The sequence below is a fragment of the Cervus canadensis genome, chromosome 24 (genome assembly GCF_019320065.1).
Source record: "Cervus canadensis isolate Bull #8, Minnesota chromosome 24, ASM1932006v1, whole genome shotgun sequence".
Taxonomy (NCBI): Eukaryota; Metazoa; Chordata; class Mammalia; order Artiodactyla; family Cervidae; genus Cervus; species Cervus canadensis.
In genome coordinates, this window is record NC_057409.1 from 37,731,333 (window position 1) to 37,748,673 (window position 17,341).

The window sequence follows — 17,341 nt, forward strand, 5'->3', positions numbered from 1 at the left end:
AGGAACATGAGCAGAGTAAAGCAACCTTCCTGGGGAGTCTCAGCATCACGCCTAAGAGTCACCCACACACAGACTTTTATTAGACTTAGGAGACGTGAGGATAAAAATTACCAGGGAGACACTGACCCATGCAGTCTCTAAAAGAATACAATCACGCAGAGTTAATCATAATAATTATATACTGATATCACGACCAAGAAAACTACCTTACAACTCTTTCTCTGGTAGCTTAATAACTGTCTGTGACATAAACTAGGATTCTTTCCTATCTGAGAGGTAACTAGATGTATTCACTTACTCAAAGACCTCTCTCATGGATCACCAACACATTGCCTCTTCTCCTTTGCAAACTTGCATATGCAGATCCACTAAGCACTATCAAAAGGCTTGTCAGGAATTGACATTTAGAAAATAAGCCTACTACACCAGTCAAATCAAAATTTTAGCAGACAGAAAAACCCAAGTATCAGTTCAGTCATTTCTAAGTACAGTGTTTAAAGAAAAAAAACAAAAAGATACTCAAAATATATCTAACAATGCAGGAGAGTAGAACACTAGAAATGTTAGTTTCCACCTCCAAAGATTTTTTTTTGTTCAGTTTTTGACTGACGTACCAACAGACGGAGGCTTTCTAAAGGAAAACCACATTATCCATATTCTTCTTCCCAGAAAGAAGAAAAAGGGGACATGGGAGAGTAGTCTTGCTCTTCAACAGAAACTTAATCTGCCCACCTCTGTCACAAACTCGAATCCAACAGAAAGAAATCAAGAATATTTTTTGGAAGAATTCTGACAGTGGGAGTTTGGGAGTGCTAGAAAACAAGATTCAAATAAATTAGAAACAAAACACTACAATATAACAAGACCACCTCTCCTGTCATTATCGAAGTAATTTTACAAGAATGTGCACTGAATCAGTACAGGATAATCTAATAAATACACTCAGCAGAAAAACAGACAGGACATACGGAATTCCAATATTTCTCATAGTTCTTGAATGTCTTAATAATAAAAGACCCCAAATTTCCTAAAAATATTCCATTCTCATCCGCTTGTTGGGAACGTTCTAAGCAAGGGGAAAATACTAACTGGGCAATCAGGTCTTCTCAAGAGCCTGACACAGGTACAAACGGAAAGGTCTCAAAGAGCAGAGACAAGCACTATAGGAGGTAAATACTTATCTGAAACCTCACTACTGGTATCGTTTCTGTAGATTAGGAACTTTGTCTTGTCTACGTATGCACCTCTGAAACACAGGCTCAGAGCTTACCCATCAGAGAGAGGAGGAACTGGACTAGGGACCTCTGAAATAAGTTCAAGTACACGGGACAAGATAGGAGCGAGGGAACTTCAAATGCTTCCAAGGAAACCTCTTCAAGACAGTCCCAGCCGGATCCCTTTCCACTCGCTAAACAAGGGGCGGCCGAGGAATCAGGGGAATCGCCTGAACTGGAGCACGGGTTCTCTGCCCTTCCTTACCCGGCCTCCGCCGCAGACCGGCCTCAGCCCTAGTTGTGGAGTCCAGCTGCCGCCTTCACTTCAGAGTTCCCCTCCGCTCCGGCCACAGAGCTTCCTAAACCTGCCTTCTTCCCCACACTTAGGCCCAACCAGCCGCGCGCCAAGTCCCTCCCTTACCTGCGCCTCCTGCCCCAGCCCCGCGGGCCACCCTCCACCCCAGCCTCGGGTTCACCGGGTCCAGGCGCAGGAAAGCGGTTTAGGAGCCCAGCGCCGCGGTTCTCAGGCCGCCGGCGGTTGCGGCAGGAAGCAAAGCTGCTTACATGGTTGCGGCGGCTTCTCGCTTCCCCCCAAGGCTCCGCCCCCTGTTCCTCCTCCCTTCCAATCCGCAACTCTCCGGGCGGCGGCTCCGCCCTCCGTGCCCCGCCCACAGGACGTTCGGATCAGACGCTCAGGCAGAAGGAATCCAGCCCAGATAAAGTCGTGCTCGACACCTTGACCGAGATTAAGCCGCCTGTCTTCCTAGAGGAAGCCACGGCGACTGCGCGCGTGAGCATCACGCGTGCCGGGTCACCAGACGGGTGCAGGCAGGACTGTGGTTACCGTATGTTTTCGATAATATGGGCACTCATACGACAGAGGATGAGATGGTTGGTTGGCATCACCGACTCAATGGACATGAGTTTGAGTAAACTCCGGGAGTTGGTGATGGACTGGGAAGCCTGGCGTGCTGCAGTCTATCGGCTCGCAAAGAATGGGACACAACTGAGCGTCTGAACTGAACTGAACTGAATGTTACCGCGCTCAGCTTTCTTACGGACTGACACTTGTGCCTAGAGTGAACAGTTATCAGACTTGAGAGATGCTGCTAGATGGTCACGTGATCTTAAACAAATTACCAATTTCTTCAGGCTCTAGACCTCTTATCTGTAAAGTGGGGCTAATGATAGTAGCCTTCACAGATAATTTTGTGAAGGTTAGGTAAAACATTGTACGTAAAGCGTTCGCACAATGTGTCTAATCCAGTGAGGTCAGCGCTATAGCTAATTCTTTCATTCAAGTTTTGTGGTGCAAAGACTGGTGCATATAAAGTTACCAAACCCCGACTTGCTCAGCCTGGCTCGCATTACCCATCGTTTTGTCCTGCTGACAGGACAGGAACTTGGCAGGAGCAGTCAGAAGGGAAGTGAACCCCAAAGTGAGGTGCTATTTTAATTAAATTCTGCAGGCCTATTTCCCCCAAGAGTTTTGGCAGATTCTCACCCAATTTTCCTTGAGTTGGATCTTTGCAGCCACTGGAGAGTAGCATGGAAATCTGGTAGCTGTATAAATCTGTTACCATCCTCAGCTGAGCGCCTCAACAATCACCCTAGGAATTGGTAGTCAAGTTCCTCTTCCATTCCTCACTACTGCAATAGCCACCACCACCACCATGCCCCTACCCCCGTTATATTATTCTCAGCAAGAGATCTTATTCTACCTGAGTGGAATAGCCTGAGCTATTCAGTGCAATCCCTAACTACCTAACCACCCCTACCACATTTACCTGCATCTACATCCACCCTTACCACTTTCCAGGTGGTGCAGCAGTAAGGAATCCGCCTGCCGATGCAGGAGGCATGGGTTTGATCCCTGGGTCAGGAAGATCCCCTGGAGAAGGAAATGACAACCCACTCCAGGATTCTTGCTCCGGAAATGCCTTGGACAGAGGAGCCTGGCAGGTACAATCCATGGAGTCACAAAGAGTCTGACACAACTGAGTATGCACATGCATACATCCACTCTGGCCTGACTCCTGCCCTCTGAGTAAAAAGAGCCCCTTCTTTCCCGGTTCAATCCTCCCCGCTGGCAATCCACCTTCTCGCCTCTCCCCTTGGAAGTCACCAGGTCCAAGCTCATACTGCTGCGGCATGACAGGCCAGTAAATGGAGAGACAAGTTGTTGGGTCAAGAAATAGTGACTTTATTCAGAAAGCCAGCAGACCAAGAAGATGGTAGACTCGTGCCCCCAATGAACCATCTTGCCTGAGTTAAAATTTAGGATTCTTTTACACTAAAAGGAAAAGGAGTAAAGTCAAACATTTCGAGATTCCAGTCAGCCCCCTAAGGGGATGTGTTCATTTTTTCCTCCTCGCATTGTGCCTGGTCGGGGTTGTTTCCTGTGTGCTAAACAAAGGCAATTTAGTCTAATGCTCATTACCTAGGAGGCAAAGTTCCTGGAGATGGGTTATTATGTATAATTTAAGCTTATAGGCAGGGGTTCCCAGGTGGTGCTAGTGGTAAACAACCTGCTTGCCAATGCAGGTGACAGAAAAGACGCAGGTTCAATCCTTGGATCAGGGAAGATCCCCTGGAGGAGGACATGGCAACCCACTCCTCTATTCTTGCCTGGAGAAGCCCCATGGACAGAGGAGCCTGGCAGATTACAGTAGAGTCAGACATAACTGAATACACATGCACAGAAGCTTAGAGGTAATATCCCTTTAGTGGTTAACTTGTAGTAGAGTCAGAGAAGGCAAAGTCCTTGAACCACTCCAGTACTCTTGCCTGAAAAATCCCATGAACAGAGGAGCCTGGTAGGCTGCAGCCCATGGGGTTGCTAAGAGTCAGGCATGACTGAGTGATTTCACTTTCACTTTTCACTTTCATGCATTGGAGAAGGAAATGGCAACCCACTCCAGTGTTCTTGCCTGGAGAATCCCAGGGACGGGGGAACCTGGTGGGCTGCCATCTATGGGGTTGCACCGAGTCAGACACGACTGAAGCGAGTTAGCAGCAGCAGCAGCTGTAGTAGAGGACAAAGTTGCTTCCGTACACGAGTTGGCACCATATCTTCAACCTCTCTTTTTCCAGTGACTCCTCCTCAGCTCGTAAATGTCTATGCCTTCCAGAAACAAACATTTTAAAAGAAGCAAAAAGAACTCCCCCCTTGTAACTAGTCTGGTGGTGTTAATACTTCATAAACCTACAACACAGTATAAATTAGACCAAGAGATCATATGAACAGGATAGTCCAATTAAGACCCTAGTAAATAAAGAAACTCCATACATGGTAAAAGATAAACTGAGGCATATTAAAACATTCAAGAGTCTATTTGAGCAAGAACGTGGCGTCACCAAATGCAAAGTGGTTAGAAGCACTCTGGCAACAGGAATTTGGGGATAGACTTACAAAGAGGCAACGCAGGAAAATGGATTGACTCTAGCTTAGGCAGTTGCCTTATTTAGGAAAGCCTAGTGAACTGTGGTGTTGGAAAAGACTCTTGAGAGTCCCTTGAACTGCATGGAGATCCAACCAGCCCATCCTAAAGGAGATCAGTCCTGGGTGTTCATTGGAAGGACTGATGCTGAAGCTGAAACTCCAGTACTTTGGTCACCTCATGCGAAGAGTTGACTCATTGGAAGAGACCCTGATGCTGGGAGGGATTGGGGGCAGGAGGAGAAGGGGGCAACAGAGGATGAGATGGCTGAATGGCATCACTGACTCGATGGGCATGAGTTTGGGTAAACTCCAGGAGTTGGTGATGGACAGGGAGGCCTGGTGTGCTGCAATTCATGGGGTCGCAAAGAGTCGGAGACGAACTGAACTGAACTGAACTGAGGTGGGTACTGGTAATTGGTTACCCTTTGGTTTCAAATTTCTAACCTCGAGTTATTACAGGCTTAGGTTTTGGTTTGCTTACTTAGGCTACTAGGACATTAGAGCCAAGTCTATCTAAGGTCCTCCTGGTTTAACTTAATAATGGCAAACAGTTATTTGATGAATATTTTTTGAGTGACTAATTTGATGGAAAATGTGTTAGTTCTGCACGAGGGATAAAACTGTGAACAGGACATAGTCCATGTCCTCAAGAAGCTTACAGCCTAATATATGTACTGGCTTACAGTTTAATTTCTGTGAAAAGGAAAAAAATCAGTTTAGATTCTCAACTCATTCCAGACATCAGAATTAACTCCAGCTGAATCATATCTGTTGAGAGATATTTGTGTAAACATTCTCCTCTAAAACTCTCATCAGTTGTAAATCAATTATCCTTCAAATATATTTTTTATATATATATAGTAAAAAGAAAAAAAAAAACTCATCAAGAAACGGAGCAGGACCCTCCCTGCACCATGTCATCTACCTGCCTCTTGCCTGTGGAAAACTTTAGTCAAAGAATAAGTTTAATCAGAGAAATGAGAACATGTGAAAACAAAGGAAAACAGTCACGGGAGACTAAATAATAATAATGTAGTCATTAAACATAGTCAAGGACCTTTAGTTCTTTCTTAAGGGCTATAGATAATATTCTGGGTTATCATAGCCTATGAACTGTCTTATAGATACCAAACCCCAGGTGGAGAAGTTAATGGCATGATGACCAAACTGGACCCAGGACATGAGCTGCCACAGTTCAAACTGGGAACAAATGGACCCTAGAACTGAAGATTACTTGTACCTAAAACAATCAAGATGATGCTGGTCAGACCACTGATGACAAATTTGAAGATGACTGTTCGAGATGACTATGCTGTTTCTGCATGTAGCACCCCCTCCCACCACCACTCTGTTTATAAAAGCTCTCCTCACCCGCTGCTTGTCCGGGGTGGGCGTGGGGGGGGACAGGGCAGCTGGTGGGGGGAGTCAGCCTTTGGACAGATGTCTGCCACCCTCCCCCCCACCTCCAGTTGCCAGCATCTGAACAAACAAACTTTCCTTTCCACTAACCTGGCTTGCTTATCAGCTTTTGAGCAGCGAGCAGCCAGACCCACACACTCCTTTCAGTTAACAATCAGAGCACTTATTTATAATTCTTGTTGAGTCTATTGTTCTTATGACAGTACTATGCTTATATTCCTCTATATGTATTAGTTGTACTGAAAATAAATAGTCATAGTCTTTCTTTTTTTTATATATTGATTAGTAATATTAAATGAATTAAATAAGGAAGCCATTAGACTGAGGCAGTTCCAGTGCCTTAGTAGCCTGTGTAAGCAAACCAAAACCTAAGCCTCTAATGCCTCAAGGTTAGGAATTCAAAACCTAGGGACAAAATCACAAACAGCCACCTAGGCTTTCTCTAATAAGCCATTAGCTCAAGCTCTAGCCCATTAAATAAAGTTCCTTGCTTTACCTCCATCTCTTCTACATAGAAGTCTTTTCCTCTAGCCCCTTTTTATGGAGTGCTCTTAACCACTTTTCTTTTGGTGATCACCAAGTCTCACTCAAAAAAGCTCTTAAAAACTGTAACATGCCTCAGTTTATCTTTTAACACTATCAGTATGAATTTGTGAGGATTTCTTTTAATATGTTATAGCTTATTACTGACACCATCCTTTTTGATGCTCAAGTTGTTCCCAGTTTGCTCAGTGAGAGCCCCTTCCAGCTGCCTTCTGAGTCCACTTAACATGCCTCCATCACTTTTTGAGCATTTCCTCACATGCTGACACAAATGTACCAGGCTCCTCTTGAACTTTTCTCTCCCCAGGCCTAGAACCAGTCAGCTGTCTAGGGAGGCATAGTTCCCTTTCATAGGTAATATAAGGATGCTTTTAAAAATCACAAAAGTCATTTCTGGGTAGGATGTAATGAAATCGGAACACTCTCACACTGCACATGAAGACATAAATTGGTATATCCCTCCTAAATAATAATTTGATGGCTCTAGTAAACACCTTAAAAATGTTTGTACTCCTTGATTCAACTATTTTAATTCTAGCAATCTAACTCAAGAAATTGATTTGAGTGTAAAATAAAGGCTATCTAAATATCTTTGTCAGGATTTGCCTTGTGGTCCAGTGGTTAAGAATCCACTTTGCAATGCAGGAGATGTGAGTTCAATCCCTGGTGAGGGAACTAAGACCTCACATGCCATGGAGCAACTAAGACCATGTACCCCAACTACTGACCCTGTGCCAACTAAGCCCACGTACCCCAACTGCTGAGCCTGTTTACTACAAGTGTCCGGCACTGCAATGAAAGTTCTCACGTGATACAGTGAAGCTCCTGCATGCTTCAACTAAGACCTGACTGAGCCAGATAAATAACTAAAATATCCTTGTCACAGTTATTTAAAATAGTAATAAGTAAACAGATAAATAAGGAAACATTTCTAATCAACACAAACATAAAAGTAACACCATCAACTGGTGGGCAATTATGCAGTCATCAGAAATTATTTCTTACTAAGACTTTATAAGGGCTTCCCCGATGGTAAAGAATATGCCTACAATGCAGGAGCCACAGGGAGACATGGGTTCGATCCCTGTGTCGGGAAGATCCCCTGGAGAAGGGCATGGCAACCCACTCCAGTATTCTTGTCCGGAGAATACCATAGACAGAGGAGCTTGGTGGGCTACAGTCCATGGGGTCGCAAAGAGTTGGACACAACATGCATGCAAGACTTCATAAAGCATGCTTCTTCACCTGAAATCATTCTTCTTGAGAAACTTTTCGTGTCTCCCTTCCCCAACTTCCCCAACCTCCCTTCACATTTCAGTCTCCTGTAACAGAGGTTGCAGACCCCTGCAAGATCGAATGCCTGATGATCTTGAGGTGGAGCTGATGCAATAATAACGAAGTGCACAACAAATGTAATGTGCTTGAATCATCTCAAAACCACGCCCTTGACTCCCCCTCGCCTACCCTCCCACCTCATCCATGGAAGAATTGTATTCCGTGAAACCAGTCCCTGGTGCCAAAAATGTTGGGGACCACTGTCCCCAACAGTGGTACAGCTTCTATCAAAATCATTCTGCTGGAATTACTCTTCTTAAAGTGCATGCATGAGGTCCTTCTACTTACCAAAATTATTTTCAGGCTTTGCCTTCATTGACCTCTTTGCAGTACCTCCTCCATTATGGAAACTTTCTCTTCCCTCGGCTCTCCACTGGGCTCTGCTGACTCTTCTACTACACCACCGAGAGCTCTGCTCATTCCCTTTGAGGGACCTCTTCGCCTGGGTCCTAGAGATAGTAAGTGTTCTCCAAGTTCTTGTGGAGGCAGACTGTTCTTCTCACTCTATTTCTAGATGATCTCAGACACCGTATGGCTTCAACTACTATCAATACATGCTTGCATTGTTGTTGTCTCTCAGTCCTGTCCGACGCTTTGCGAGCCCATGCACTATAGCCAAGCAGGCTCCTCTGTCCATGGAATTCTCCAGGCCAGAATACTGGAGTGCACTGCCATTCCCTTCTCCAGGAGGTCTTCCCAACCGAGGGCTCCAACCTGGGTCTCCTGCATTGCAGGAATATCCTTTACGGCCTGAGCCACCAGGAAAGCCCGGAGGCTTGAATTAGTTTGCTGTAAAAGGCCACAGACTGGGTGGCTTAGATAACAGAAATTTATTTCCTCACAGTTTTGGAGGCTGAAAGTTCAAGATTGAGGTGCCAGTAAGTAGGGTTAGTTTCTCCTGGGATCGCTCCCCTTGGTTTGCAGACAGCTACCCTCTTGCTGCTCCTTCACAGGCTCATCCCTCTGTGCACACACACCAGTGAGTACAAATGTCCTCTTAAGGATACTTGTCACATGTGATTAAGGCTCACCTATATGACCTCATTTACCATCAACTACCTCTTTAAAAGGGGCTTCCCTCGTAGCTCAGTTGGTAAAGAATCTGCCTGCAACACAGGAGACCGGGGTTCGATCCCTGGGTCAGGAAGATCCCCTGGAGAAGGAAATGGCAACCCACTCCAGTGTTCTTGCCCAGAAAATCCCATGGACGGAGGAACCTGGCAGGTTGCAGTCCATGGGGTCGCAATAGTTGGACACGACTTAGCGACTAAACCACCAAACCACTGCCTCTTTAAATGTTCTGTCTCCAAATACAGTCACATTCTGAGGTACTGAGAGTTAGAACTTTAACTGATGAATTTTGGGGGCACACAATAGCCATAACAACACTGAAGATTCCCAGATTTCTCTCTCCAGCCCAGACACCCCTCCTAAACTTTAGGTAGGTGTGGTTAACTGCCTCCTGGACATCTCTATCTTGTTGTCCCACAGGCATCTCAAACTGAACAAACCTTACACATAACTCATTATCTTGGCCTTCAAATCTGTGCCTCCATCTAAATCCCTTCCTCGTTGAAGGACACTCTGTCCCCCAAAGCCCAAACCCAGAAACCATTTTGTTACTCTTTCTCCTATCATCGTCATGGCCAAAGAATTTCAATGAACTATATTTCCATGAGGTACAAGGAACAGTACATTCTACTTCATTTTTTTTATCATCAAAATGAATGTATAAATGCTTTAGAACATTTATAAGAATCCCCTGGATGACTTTCTCATAACCAAATACTAACCAAAATTTCTTCCTTCTTTCTTCCTGAACTGCCTTCAGGAGAAGAAGACAACAGAGGATGAGATAGATGGTGGGATGGCATCACCAACTCGACGGACATGAGTTTGAGCAACCTCCAGGAGTTGGTGATGGACAGGGAAGCCTTGTGTGCTACAGTCCATGGGGTCGCAAAGAGTCAGACAGGACTGAGTCACTGAATTGAACTGAAATTTCATGGCACATGTTTATATTTGTGTTTATAATATTTGGGACCTGGTAACATTAAAATATTCAGATTTTCTTATTGGCCAAATGAAAGGCAAATGGTGTCAAGGCATACAACATAAATCAAACAGAAAATTGATTGTGGTCTATTTTTATCAACACATATATGATTTACAATCTTGTGTTTCTGCTTTCAGCAAAGTGATTCAATTATACATATATATACATACTTTTGTATATTCTTTTCCATTATGGCTTATCACATGATATTGAATATAGGTCCCTGTGATTATATAGGTCCCTGTGCTGTACAGTAGGACCTGTTGTTTATCCATTCTATATGTTGTTTATCCATCTATCCATTCTATAAAAAACATGATAGTTTTTTAATTTCATGACTGCAGTCACCGACCACAGTGATTTTGGAGCCCAGGAAAATAAAATCTGTCACTGCTTCCAATTTTTCCCCTTCTATTTACCATGAAGTAATGGGACCAGGTCTATTTAAAATCCTAAAAGATGATGCTGTTAAATTGCTGCACTCAATATTCCAGCAAATTCGGAAAACTCAGCAGTGGCCACAGGACTGGAAAAAGTTAGTTTTCATTTCAATCCCAAAGAAGGGCAAGGCCAAAGAATGTTTGAACTACTGCACAATTGCATTCATTTCACATGCTAGCAAGGTAACCATTTTACCATGCTAGAAGGTAAAATCCTTTAAGCTAGGTTTCAACAGCACAGGAACAGAGAAATTCCAGATGTACAAACTGGATTTAGAAAAGACAGGGTAACCAAAGATCAAATTGCCAACATCTGTTGCATCATAGGAAAAACAAGGGAATTACAGAAAAACATCTGCTTCACTGACTACACTAAAGTCTTTGACTGTGTGGATCACAACAAACTGTGGAAAATTTTTAAAGAGATGGGAATATCAGACCACCTTTCTTGAGAAACATGTATGCAGGACAAGAAGCAACAATTAGAACTGGACATGGAACAATAAGTGTGTTAGTCCCTCCGTTGTGTCCCACTCTTTTCGATCCCATGGACTGTAGCCCGCCAGGCTCCTCTGTCCATGAAATTCTCCAGGCAAGAATACTGAAGTGGGTTGGCATTCAAAATTGGGAAAGAAGTACATCAAGGCTATATATTGTCAGCCTGTTTATTTAACTTCTATGCTGAATACATTATGTGAAATGCCGAGCTGTATGACTCACAAGCTAGAATCAAGATTGCCAGGACAAATATCAACAATCTCAGATATGCAGATGACACCACCCTAACGGCAGAAAGTGAAGAGGAACTAAGGAGCCTCTTGATGAAGGTGAAGGAGGAGAGTGAAAAAGTTGGCTTAAAACTCAGCATTTGGACTTCCTGGTGGCACAGTGGATAAGACTCCTCCTACCAATACAGGGAACACGGGTTCAATCCACGGTATGGGAAGATTCCACATGACCCACAGCAACTAGGCCATGTACCACAATTACAGAGCCCATGCCCCAGAGCCTGCAAGCTGCAACTACTGAAGCAAGTGCCCCTAGAGCCTGTGCTCCAAAACAAGAGGAGCCACTGCAAGGAGAAGCCCATGCACTGCAGCAAAGAGTAGCACCCATGCTCCAAAACTAGAGAAAGCCCTCACACAGCAATGGAGACCCAGTGCAGGCAAAAATAAGTGAATAAATAGAATTATAAAACAAACAAACAAAAACCCCTCAGCATTCAAAAAACTAAGATGTTGGCATCGGGTCCCATCACTTCATGGCAAATAGACAGGGAAGAAGTGGAAACAGTGAGAGACTTTATTTTCTGGGCTCCAAAATCACTGCAGATGGTGACTGCAGCCATGAAATTAAAAGACGCTTACTCCTTGGAAGAAAAGCTATGACCAATCTAGACAGCATATTAAAAAGCAGAGACAACACTTTGCCGACAAAGGTCCATATAGTCAAAGCTCTGGTTTTTCCAGCAGTCATGTACGGATGTGAGAGTTGGACCATAAAGACAGCTGACAGCTGAAGCATTGATGCTTTGGAATTGTGGTGCTAGAGAAGACTCCTGAGAGTCCGCTGGATTGCAAAGAGATCAAACCAGTCAATCCTAAAGAAAATCAGTCCTGAATATTCACTGAAAGGGTTGATCCTGAAGCTGAAGCTTCACTACTTCGGCCACCTGATGCAAAGAGCTGACTCATTGGAAAAGACTCTGACGTTGGGAAAGATAGAAAGCAAAAGGAGAAGTGGGTGGCAGAGGATGAGATGGTTAGATGGCATCACTGACTCATTGGACATGAATTTGAGCAAACTCTGGGAGACAGTGGAGAACAGAGGAGCCTGGCGTGCTGCAGTCCATAGGGTTGAAAAGAGTTGGAAACAACTTAGTGGCTGAACAACACCAACAACAATACATGATAGTTGCATGTGCTAACCAGAAATTCCCAATCTATTCCTCCCAGACTCTGCATTCCCCCCCTACCCCCTCTCTCCCTTGGCAACTGCATGTCTGTTCTCTATGTCTGTGAGTCTGGAAGATTTTCTAAATGAGTCCTTACATAGCATCCAATAGAAAAGCCAAGCTAAATTCAAAAGAATCAGAATGTGAGCAGAAAGTCTTATATTCAAATTGCAAGAGTAATATAATTTCACCATTTATCATCTATTACATTTAATTAACATTGTAAATGGTAATATGGGCTTCCGTGGTGACTCAGACAGTAAAGAATATGCCTGCAATGCAGGAGACCCAGGTTCGACCCCTGGGTCAGGAAGATCCCATGGAGAAGGGGATAGAAACCTATTCTGGTATTCTTGCCTGGAGAATTCCATGGACACTGAGCCCTGGTGTTGCCATGGGGTTGCAAAGAGGACTGAGCGAACTAACACACAATGGTAATGTTTTTTATAGTTTTGGTCCTAATCATTTGCTTATAAATTTGTTACTTTATAGTTGTATGAGAGGTATCAGCATAAGGTGCATATATCTATAAATATTAACATAAGCCACTTCTCTGATTCTACCAAACAAAAAAGCTTATCAACTGAGAAGTACTTCCTACATTACTAGCTTAGGAAACACTGTTTTAGATGCTGCTGCTACTGCTAAGTCACTTCAGTCATGTTCGACTCTGTGCAACCCCATCCCTGGGATTCTCCAGGCAAGAACACTGGAGTGGGTTGCCATTTCCTTCTCCAATGCATAAAAGTGAAAAGTGAAAGTGAAGTCGCTCAGTCATGTCTGACTCTTCGCGACCCCATGGACTGCAGCCCACCAGGCTCCTCCGTCCATGGGATTTTCCAGGCAAGAGTACTGGAGTGGGGTGCCATTGCCTTCTCCGATGCTGGGACCCTCTTAAATGTCACCTTGCCTCCCACATTGGCTTAGAGCCAAACATGTAGCCCCCATTTGGCACTGTTTAGGATTTGATGGAATACATTTTGTGATTAAGCTCACCTTGGTTCTGTGTACTTTCCTGTATTTATTCAGTCTTTACCTCATTTTCTTCACCTATACTCAATGTCTTCTGTCATGCTATATTGTATACATCTTGAAGACTGCCCTAAATCCTCTTTGGAACAAGAATGTATACATTTATAAATAATTTTAGTAGTGGGAAAGGGGTAATAAACCACAAGAACCTGATATAATATGAAGTAAGTTTATAATCTCAGGTTATTTGCAGGTCTCAGATTCAAGATGAAAATACAAAACCATATGTAATCAATTCTGCACAAACATTTTCTTTAGGATTGACTGGTTTGATCTCCTTGCTGTCCAAAGGACTCTCAAGAGTCTTCTCCAGCACCACAATTCCAAAGCATCAATTCTTTGGTGCTCAGCCCTTCTTATGGTCCAACTCTCACATTCATACATGACTACTGGAAAAACCATAGCTTTGACTCTACAGACCTTTGTCAGCAATGTGATGTCTCTGCCTTTTAATACACTGGCTAGGTCAGTCATAACTTTCCTTCCAAGGAGCAAGTGTCTTTTAATTTCATGCAAGCCGTCACCATCCGCAGTGATTTTGGACCCCAAGAAAAAAGAAAATCTGTCATTGTTTCCACTTTTCCCCTTCTATTTGACATGAAGTGATGGGACAGGATACCATGATCTTAGTTTTTGAATGCTGAGTTTTAAGCTGGCTTTTTCACTCTCCTCTTTCACTTTCATCAAGAGGTTCTTTCAACCCAAAACATCTTTTTCTCTTGGGAAAAATACTGGTGCCCTTGAGTGTCCAAAATGCATAGTGCCCTTCATAATCTTCAAGAGTAATAAAAATCCAGTATTAGAGATAACTTTAAAAATAAATTTTGGTGGAGAAGGAAATGGCAACCCACTCCGTATTCTTGCCAGGGGAACCCATGGACAGAAGAGCCAAGTGGGCTACAGTCCATGAGGTCACAAAGAGTCGGATGTGACTTTGCAACTAAACAACAACAACTGTATAGCACAGGGAACTATGTTCAGTGTTCTGTGATAAACCATAATGGAAAGGAATATTAAAAAAGAATAATATATTTATGTAATGTATATCTAAATCATTTTGCTGTACAGTAGAAATTGGCTTAGCGTTATAAATCAACTGTTGTTGTTCAGTCGCTAAGTCGTGCCCAACTCTTTGTGACCCAATGGACTAAGCATGCCAGGCTTCCCTGTCCTTCACTGTCTCCCTGTTTCCTCAAACTCATGTCCATTATAACAGGAGGGGAAGGGGCAGGGCACAAGTTTTGCAACAGTGATATAGCCCAAGGACACAACATAAACTTAGTAGAAACAAATGGGACCGAGATGGCAGACAAGACTAGACCTTAATCCTCAATCAGCAAGTGAAATGACATACTCAGAAGGTGCCATGACTGTTCCAGTTCAATTCAGTCACTTAGTTATGTCTGACTCTTTGTGACCCCATGGACTGCAGCACACCAGGCTTCCCTGTCCATCACCAACTCCCGAAGCCTGCTCAAATTCATGTCCATCAAGTTGGTGATGCCATCCAATCCACCTTATCCTTTGTCGTCCCTTTCTCCTCCTGCCTTCAACCTTTCCCAGCATCAGGGTCTTTTCCAATGAGTCAGCTCTTCCCATCAAGTGACCAAAGTATTGGAGCTTCAGCTTCAGCATCAGTCCTTCCAATGAATATTCAGGGCTGATTTTCTTTAGGATGGACTGATTTGATTGCCTAGAAGTTCAAAGGGACCCTCAAGAGTCTTCTCCAACACCACAGCTCAAAAGCATCAATTCTTCAGCACTAAGTTTTCTTTATAGTCCAACTCTCACATCCACGCATGACTACTGGAAAAACCATAGCTTTGATTAGATGGACATTTGTCAGCAAAGTAATGTCTCTGCTTTTTAACATGCTGTCTAGGTTGGTCAAAGCTTTTTTTCCCAAGGAGCAAGCATATTTTAATTTCATGGCTGCAGTCACCAACTGAAGTGACTTTGGAGTCCAAGAAAATAAAGTCTCTCACTGTTTCCATTGTTTCCCCATCTATTTGCCATGAAGTGATGGGACTGGATGCCATGATTTTTGTTTTTTGAATGTTGAGTTTCAAGCCAACTTTTTCACTCTCCTCTTTCACTTTGATCAAGAGGCTCTTTAGTTCCTCTTCACTTTCTGCCATAAGGGTGGTGTTATCTGCATATCTGAGGTTATTGATATTTCTCCTGGCAATCTTGATTCCAGCTTGTGCTTCATCCAGCCCGAGCATTTTGCATGATGTTCTCTGCATATAAGTTAAATAAGCAGGGAGACAATATACAGCCTTGATGTACTCCTTTCCCAATTTGGAACCAGTCTGTTGTTTCATGTCCAGTTCTAACTATTGCTTCTTGACCTGCATACAGATATCTCAGGAGGCAGGTCAGGTGGTCTGGTATTCCCATCTCTTGAAGAATTTTCCAGCTGGTTGTGATCCACATATTCAAAGGCTTTAGCATAGTCAATAAGGCAGATGTTTTTTTTTTTTTTTAATTTTCTTGCTTTTTCTATGACCCAAGGGATGTTGGCAATTTGATCTCTGGTTCCTCTGCCTTTTCTGAATCCAGTCTGCACATCTTAAAGTTCTCAATTCCTGTGTTGTTGAAACTTAGCTTGAAGGACTTTGAGCATTACTTTGCTAGTGTGTGAGATAAGTGCAATTATGCAGTAGTTTGAACACTCTTTGGCATTGTCTTTCTTTGGGATTGTAATGAAAACTGACCTTTTTCAGTTCTGTGGCCACTTCTGAGTTTTCCAAATTTGCTGGTATACTGAGTGCAGCACTCTAACAGCATCATTTTTAAGTATTTACAACAGCTCAGCTGGAATTCCATCACCTCCACTAGCTTTGTTCTTAATGATGCTTTCTAAGGCCCACTTGACTTCTCATTCCAGGATGTCCGTATTTCAATAAAACTTTTAAAAAAGAAAAAATAAATAAATATGGGGGCACTGAATCCTGGGCTAAGCATGGGCTTATCCTACAAATCATAATCTAAAATACTTCTCCCCCGCCCTCCATGTTTTCAAAAGTAAGGACTACACTAAAAATAATTTCCTGCAGAGGACATAATTTATTTTAATCCACTGTTTTCTAAGGCCTCCTTAGATCTTTATTTGAATGTCACTGGAACTCCGATGATTTCATTAACCTTATTGTCTAACGCAAATAACTACTGCATTTATTTATAGTTCTCCTTGTTTAGACGCCAAGTTGCCACCGAGTCTTGCGACCTCATGGACTCTAGCCGGTCAGGCTTCGCTCTCTGTGGGGTTTTCCAGACAAGAATACTAGAGTGTGCTGCCATTTCCTTCTCCATTATTTATAGCACGCAATAGAAATTGAAATTCTAGATAGATACATTAGCTCTGAAGACCTAGTCATCGGCCGTGGGTGCCTGCTTGTGCAACTGTTCGATCCTTTGCATTCCAGCTGAGCGAAGAAGCCCCCAAAGTGACTTCACGCTTGCCCAGAACACTCTTCTTTCTGCCCAAGCGCATTCCAGTCTATGGCACACCCGGAGCGCGCAAGGAACAGTATAGGTCCGAGCCGCGCCGTCTCGGGTTTGTCTTTATTGGAATCCTAGAAACTCACTCCGCCTGACCCTAGGTTGTTACAAAGCCCGGGGCGCCCCTTCGTGGCGAAGGATTCAGAATATTAGCGCCGGCGCGCCCAACACCCCAGCCTGCAGGTGGCAAGCTGGTACTTCAGCAGAAGACCGGCGGCGGCGGAATCCAGCAGTGCAGCTGCCCACGCCTTTCCCCACCCGAGCGCAAGGAAGGCGGGGCCGCGGATTCGCCCGGAATAGAAGGACCCGCCTCTGACCCATGGCCCCGCCCATCTCGGGTGGTCGCCCGCGGCGATTGGCGGGGGCTCGGGGGCGGAGCTCCGGGAGGTGGGCTGAGGGGGC

The 17,341-nt window shown here is 44.0% G+C and overlaps 1 protein-coding gene across 2 annotated transcripts in view; it reads right to left on the minus strand.

The window, feature by feature from the left end:
- Positions 1 to 1,797, minus strand: part of PIKFYVE (phosphoinositide kinase, FYVE-type zinc finger containing) — a 77,102-nt gene extending 75,305 nt beyond the window's left edge. Inside the window, exon 1 of one of the 2 annotated variants that reach the window (XM_043444893.1) lies at positions 1,636 to 1,797. The gene's annotated coding sequence lies outside the window, so the exon portion shown is untranslated. The remainder of the gene's footprint in view (positions 1 to 1,635) is intronic. The other variant, XM_043444892.1, reaches the window with a different exon arrangement.
- Between the last annotated feature and the right edge of the window lie 15,544 nt (positions 1,798 to 17,341).